Source organism: Lucilia sericata, unplaced genomic scaffold (assembly GCF_015586225.1).
Source record: "Lucilia sericata isolate MDLA Ls3-8-SP2 unplaced genomic scaffold, ASM1558622v1 Contig002323F_arrow, whole genome shotgun sequence".
In the NCBI taxonomy this organism is placed as follows: Eukaryota; Metazoa; Arthropoda; class Insecta; order Diptera; family Calliphoridae; genus Lucilia; species Lucilia sericata.
In genome coordinates, this window is record NW_023996137.1 from 25,001 (window position 1) to 32,949 (window position 7,949).

Below are 7,949 nucleotides of genomic sequence, written 5' to 3' on the forward strand. Positions count from 1 at the left end.
AGTTTTTTAGTGACATTTGCTTATACTGGTTTTGAAATTTATGATTTGATTTTGAATCTAGATGATTTGGATAAAATAACACAGAATATCTGTTTGTCATTGACACATGTTACGGGTGCTGTGAAGGTGTTATATTAATGAATAGAGTATTAGTAAAATTTTATCTTAAATTTAACATGGGGATTTTTTTTGCAGATTATAAATTTGTTCTTTAGATACAAAGATCTGAAAAAGGTTATAGGCATGCTAGAGTATGTTACCAAAACTTATACCAAATCGAGCAAACAGGTAAAGACTTTGACATCATTCGAATAATAGTTAGTTACTTGTGGACCTAAAATATTAGAATATTATTTTTTTACAATTTCAGCTTGAGACCTTTCAAAACGGTGAACTGGAAAATAAAATAGTCTTATGTATTTACATAGGCATAGTAGGCACTACTGGATTTTTGGCCATGATCGTTCTTTTCATGCGTAAGTTATATAGTTTGGTCTATAGTGGGGACTATAGTCTGGACTATAGTTTTGTTTATAGTCAGAACTAGAGTTTTGTCTAATGTCTCGACTATAGTATTTTCTATATTTTTACCTACCTATAGTCGGGACCATAATCTGGAAAAGAGCTTTGTCTAATGTCTGGACTATAGTATTTTCTATAATTTGTCTATAGTTGCGACTATAGTTTTTTTATAGTCTGTACTATTTTTTATGCCTATAGTCTGGAATAGAGTTTTGTTAATGTCTAGACTATAGTCGGGATAATATTTCTTTTAGGCGAACTATAGTCTTGTCTATAGTCAGCACTACAATCTGGATATAGTATTGTCTATAGTCTGAACTAAAGTCTTGTTTATCATCTCAATTATGGACCTGTTTAAAGTCTTGATTACATACAGTTTGGACTGTAGTCTTGTCTATGGTACAGACCATAGTATTTTCTATAGTCTGGACCAAAATCTTGTTTATAGTCTCGATTATAGACTTATCTGTACTCGCGACTATAATCTTGTCTATAGTATGGACTATAACCTTGACTATAGTTTGGACTATATGTCAGGACTATAGCATTACTTGTAGTTTGTCTTTTCTATAAACTGGTCCTATAATTTTGTCTCGATTACAGACTTGTACATAGTTTGTATATAGTTTGGATTGTGGTCTTATCTATAGCTTAGACTATAGCCAGGACCATAGTTTTGTTTTCTATTATAGACTTGTATATAGTTTGGACTATAATCTTGTACATACTATATATTTGTCTGTAGTATGAACTATAGTCTCGTATATAGTTTGAACAAAATAGTCTTATCCATAGTTTTGTATACTATCTGGATTGTAGTATTATATAGAGTCTTGTCTATAGTCTTATCTGTAGTCTTATCTATAGTCTGAACTATAGTTTTGCATATAGTCTGAACTAAAGTATTGTCTATAGATTTGTTCACTGGACTTATAGTATTGTATATAGTCTGGATATATCACCTAAAGCCTAATATTTAATTTTCAGATCCTGAATCTGTTGCTGGTGAAATATTTCCATATCGTGTTATTCTACCCTCCTGGTTACCACTATTTTGGCAACTCATCTATATGGGTTTAAGTGTCCTAATATTTGCCATACAAATTGTGGCCGTTGATTATTTAAATGTAACCATCATCAATCAAATACGTTTTCAATTGAATATATTAAATTTGTCATTTGATGAATTGACCATTACAAACAAACAGGATACGAAGGCATTGGAGGTATTCAAAGGAGAACCATTAAAACGTTTGAATTCCATAATCGAACATCATTCTTTATTGAGGGAGTAAGTAAAAGAATGTCAGCATAATATGTTAAACTTGTTAAAATTTGACTTTCCAAATCTTTATTTTAAATCTACTTTTGACTTCGTTAAGAATTCGTCAACGGACAGAGGATATATTCTCGCAACCGGTCTTGCTGCAATTTTTCACGTCTTTGATGATATTTGCCATGACCGGTTTTCAGGCCACGGTCAGAACTGGTGGCAGCAATGGGGCGGTTTTAATTTACTTTTATTGTGGCTGCATCTTTTGTCAACTTTTCGTTTATTGTTGGTTTGGCAATGAAGTTTTTGAACAGGTAAGTTGACGACGGACTGACTGACTGAATGTATGACTGACTCCTTTTTAAGTTCTGTTTGTTGTTTTTTGGATTTTAATTTGTTATTTTATGGTTCTTTTGTTATTTCTTTCAATGCGTTTAAATGAAAAAAAAAAACAAAGAGTGGGTTTTATTTTTTATGGCCAAATAAGGGATTTCAATGACATTCGCATTTAAAGTTTGTGTTAAATTAAAGTTAAGCTTTTTTGTCTGTTGCCTGAAGAACATAACCATGTAGTTGTAGTTCTTTATCAATTACTTTTTTTATTGAAACATGTTTCTAAAAATGGTGCGAAATCAATTGCAGTCAAGCAAAAATCTTTAGAGTCGTATTTCAGTATGATTTAATGATAAGGAAAGGATTTAGGGTGTTCCTTAAGGTGTAATGTTTATTGATTTATGGACTTACAAGCATACGGTCTGACATATAGACATATATTTTAAGATAAAGGACGGACTGTAGTCTCTATACTCATAAATAGGACAGACTACAGATTTGTCTGTACGTCACACTATGACGCGACTATAAGCCACATTATTATCTCGACTGTTGTCTTGACTATAGGCCTGACTACAGGCTATATAGTCTATAGACAAGACTATAGACAAGACTATAGACTAGACTATAGAAAAGACTATAGACAAGACCATAGACTAGACTATAGACAAGACTATAGACTAGATTATAGTCAAAACTATAGACTATAGACTAGACTATAGACTAGACTATAGTCTATAGTCTAGTCTATGGTCTAGTCTATAGACTAGACTATACACTAGACTATAGACTACACTATAGACTAGACTATTGACTAGACTATAGACTAGACTATAGACTAGACTATAGACTAGACTATAGACTAGACTATAGACTAGACTATAGACTAGACTATAGACTAGACTATAGACTAGACTATAGACTAGACTATAGACTAGACTATAGACTAGACTATAGACTAGACTATAGACTAGACTATTGACTAGACTATTGACTAGACTATAGACTAGACCATAGACTAGACTATAGACTAGACTATAGACTAGACTATAGACTAGACTATAGACTAGACTATAGACTAGACTATAGACTAGACTATAGACTAGACTAGACTATAGACTAGACTATAGACTAGACTATAGACTAGACTATAGACTAGACTATAGACTAGACTATAGACTAGACTATAGACTAGACTATAGACTAGACTATAGACTAGACTATAGACTAGACTATAGACTAGACTATAGACTAGACTATAGACTAGACTATAGACTAGACTATAGACTAGACTATAGACTAGACTATAGACTAGACTATAGACTAGACTATAGACTAGACTATAGACTAGACTATAGACTAGACTAGACTATAGACTAGACTATAGACTAGACTATAGACTAGACTATAGACTAGACTATAGACTAGACTATAGACTAGACTATAGACTAGACTATAGACTAGACTATAGACTAGACTATAGACTAGACTATAGACTAGACTATAGACTAGACTATAGACTAGACTATAGACTAGACTATAGACTAGACTATAGACTAGACTATAGACCAGACTATAGACTAGACTATAGACTAGACTAGACTATAGACTAGACTATAGACTAGACTATAGACTAGACTATAGACTAGACTATAGACTAGACTATAGACTAGACTATAGACTAGACTATAGACTAGACTATAGACTAGACTATAGACTAGACTATAGACTAGACTATAGACTAGACTATAGACTAGACTACTAGACATAGACTAGACTATAGACTAGACTATAGACTAGACTATAGACTAGACTATAGACTAGACTATAGACTAGACTATAGACTAGACTATAGACTAGACTATAGACTAGACTATAGACTAGACTATAGACTAGACTATAGACTAGACTATAGACTAGACTATAGACTAGACTATAGACTAGACTATAGACTAGACTATAGACTAGACTATAGACTAGACTATAGACTAGACTATAGACTATTATAGACTAGACTATAGACTAGACTATAGATAGACAGACCTATAGACGAACTATAGACTATACCTATAGACTAGACTATAGACTAGACTATAGAACTAGACTATAGACTAGACTATAGACTCGACTATAGACTAGACTATAAACTAGACTATTAGAACTAGACAGAGACTAACTATAGACTGACTATAGACTAGACCTATAGACTAGACTATAGACTAGACTAATAGACTAGACTATAGACTAGACATTAGACTAGACTATAGACTAGACGCGACATAGACTAGACTATAGACTAGACTATAGACTAGATTTTAACTCGAATGTGTACCCACGATAGTCTCGACTGTTGTTTAGAATGTTTTCGCGAAGTGTAAAATTTTTTAACCAGCCATTAAAGGGTTAATAATAAAAATTCTCTTTTTCCCCATAACACACTTTAATTAAGAGTCTATATGATTCTAACACTCCCTTAAATTTTCTCATTATAAAACATTTCATCTACAGAGCAAAAACTCTAGCCACCAGTGGTTTCAACTCATCGTGGTATCTTTTCGATCGGCGCTATGGTAAATCTCTTGTGGTCTATCTAACCAATGCCCAACGTCCATTCATGTTTACAGCTGGCGGTTTTATGGGACTTTCTCTGCCAAGTTTTGCCGGTATTTTGAGTAAATCGTACTCATATATAGCACTATTACGTCAAATATATGGAAGATAAATAATAAAATAAAGAAAATAATAAACAACTACAAATCAAACAACACAACTAAAGAACCATTCATAAAAACAGATTGCTGGAAAAAAAATTTAATTTCAATAAATTGCACTTATATTGACTAATTGATATTTATATGAACTTGAACTTTTTGCAAAAAGTTAAATTTAATTTCTTTGGAAATTACTATTAAATAATTGCAATAAACTAATTTCTAATAAAATTGTTACAATCTTGACTTGTTATTAAACGGTTTGCTAATCTGGAAATTTATTTAAATTAACTAGTTGGAATAAAATATTGGCGGGATTTTTTCCACTTTGGAAAATAATTACAGATTGAGTCATGTGTAAACGTTTAGCAAACAATTTATAATTTTTTTGAAATATAGTGGAAATAAATTTTGAAATTGTTAAATAATGTTCAAAAAATTAATGTATTTAATTGATTGAATTTATTGTGTTTACAAGATTAATAAGAAAAGGGGAGGCTTAAACAAAATAGCATAAACTCCATTTGTAAAGTGTTTATGGATAGCTCCTTCCAAATGCAACCGATTTTATATAGACATTTTAGAGAATAAAATAATACAAATTTCGGAAAATGATTTCATATGGTTGTTACCGGTTGTTGCTGGTTTATCAGCATAAACAAGTGACCTCACGTGGTTCCATAGGAAATAATCGAGGGAAGTCAAATCTCATGATTTTGGAGATCAATTGACGTTGGTTGAGTGCCTAAAGCTATATTTAGGGAGAACATTTTGGTTATTGAGTATACTAAATGTGGGCTTAAGTCAAAAAGTACCATTTTGAGATTGTTGATATTTTTTTTTTTTTTGAAAATTATGGGATTTTGTTTATGTAAATTGATATAAAAGTTTTTTTTTTTTAAATCGCAATAATAAAGTTGATGTATTTGAACTAATAAAAAATGTTTTATTTTAATGATTAAATTTCTTGTTTCATTTGTGAACGATTTATTTAAATGCTCTTTAAAATTTCAAATTGTTTGTACAATACTAAACATTTTTAATTCTATTGTGTATACAAAGATTTTGTATATGGATGTATGTATGTATGATGACTAATAAATTTTCAATTTGATTTTGTAAAATACATAATCTCAAAATAACAACACTTGCTGCACACTTTTTGAAGCACTATAATCGAGAGAATATATTGAGTTTAAGCTGGTGTTAGTAAGGCCTCGAAAGGTAGTCGTACTAAGTATAACAATTAGCTATGTCTGTCCTTCCGTCTTAAATCTAGTCTATAGTCTATAGTCTAGTCTATAGTCTAGTCTATAGTCTAGTCTATAGTCTAGTCTATAGTCTAGTCTATAGTCTAGTCTATAGTCTAGTCTATAGTCTAGTCTATAGTCTAGTCTATAGTCTAGTCTATAGTCTAGTCTATAGTCTAGTCTATAGTCTAGTCTATAGTCTAGTCTATAGTCTAGTCTATAGTCTAGTCTATAGTCTAGTCTATAGTCTAGTCTATAGTCTAGTCTATAGTCTAGTCTATAGTCTAGTCTATAGTCTAGTCTATAGTCTAGTCTATAGTCTAGTCTATAGTCTAGTCTATAGTCTAGTCTATAGTCTAGTCTATAGTCTAGTCTATAGTCTAGTCTATAGTCTAGTCTATAGTCTAGTCTATAGTCTAGTCTATAGTCTAGTCTAGTCTATAGTCTAGTCTATAGTCTAGTCTATAGTCTAGTCTATAGTCTAGTCTATAGTCTAGTCTATAGTCTAGTCTATAGTCTAGTCTAGTCTATAGTCTAGTCTATAGTCTAGTCTATAGTCTAGTCTATAGTCTAGTCTATAGTCTAGTCTATAGTCTAGTCTATAGTCTAGTCTATAGTCTAGTCTATAGTCTAGTCTATAGTCTAGTCTATAGTCTAGTCTATAGTCTAGTCTATAGTCTAGTCTATAGTCTAGTCTATAGTCTAGTCTATAGTCTAGTCTATAGTCTAGTCTATAGTCTAGTCTATAGTCTAGTCTATAGTCTAGTCTATAGTCTAGTCTATAGTCTAGTCTATAGTCTAGTCTATAGTCTAGTCTATAGTCTAGTCTATAGTCTAGTCTATAGTCTAGTCTATAGTCTAGTCTATAGTCTAGTCTATAGTCTAGTCTATAGTCTAGTCTATAGTCTAGTCTATAGTCTAGTCTATAGTCTAGTCTATAGTCTAGTCTATAGTCTAGTCTATAGTCTAGTCTATAGTCAAGTCTATAGTCTAGTCTATAGTCTAGTCTATAGTCTAGTCTATAGTCTAGTCTATAGTCTAGTCTATAGTCTAGTCTATAGTCTAGTCTATAGTCTAGTCTAGTCTAGTCTAGTCTAGTCTATAGTCTAGTCTATAGTCTAGTCTATAGTCTAGTCTATAGTCTAGTCTATAGTCCTAGTCTATAGTCTAGTCTATAGTCTAGTCTATAGTCTAGTCTATAGTCTAGTCTATAGTCTAGTCTATAGTCTAGTCTATAGGCTAGTCTATAGTCTAGTCTATAGTCTAGTCTATAGCGTCTAGTCTATAGTCTAGTCTATAGTCTAGTCTATAGTCTAGTCTTAGTCTAGTCTATAGTCTAGTCTATAGTCTAGTCTATAGTCTAGTCTATAGTCTAGTCTATAGTCTAGTCTATAGTCTAGTCTATAGTCTAGTCTATAGTCTAGTCTATAGTCTAGTCTATAGTCTAGTCTATAGTCTAGTCTATAGTCTAGTCTATAGTCTAGTCTATAGTCTAGTCTATAGTCTAGTCTATAGTCTAGTCTATAGTCTAGTCTAGTAGTCTAGTCTAGTCTAGTACTAGTCTAGTCTAGTCTTAGTCTAGTCTATAGTCTAGTATATAGTCTAGTATATAGTCTAGTATATAGTCTAGTCTAGTCTATAGTCTAGTCTATAGTCTGGTCTATGGTCTAGTCTATGGTCTAGTCTATAGTCTAGTCTATAGTCTAGTCTATAGTCTAGTCTATAGTCCTGTCTATAGTCTAGTCTATAGTCTAGTCTATAGTCTAGTCTATAGTCCTGTCTATAGTCTAGTATATAGTCTAGTAGTCTAGTCTTTAGTCTAGTCTATAGTCCTGTCTATAGTCTAGTCTATAGTCTAGT

The 7,949-nt window shown here is 31.8% G+C and overlaps 1 pseudogene; it reads left to right on the plus strand.

Annotated features, from left to right (window-relative positions):
- The window catches only part of LOC119613808, a 5,066-nt pseudogene extending 216 nt beyond the window's left edge, over nucleotides 1–4,850 (plus strand).
- The last annotated feature ends 3,099 nt before the right edge of the window (nucleotides 4,851–7,949 follow it).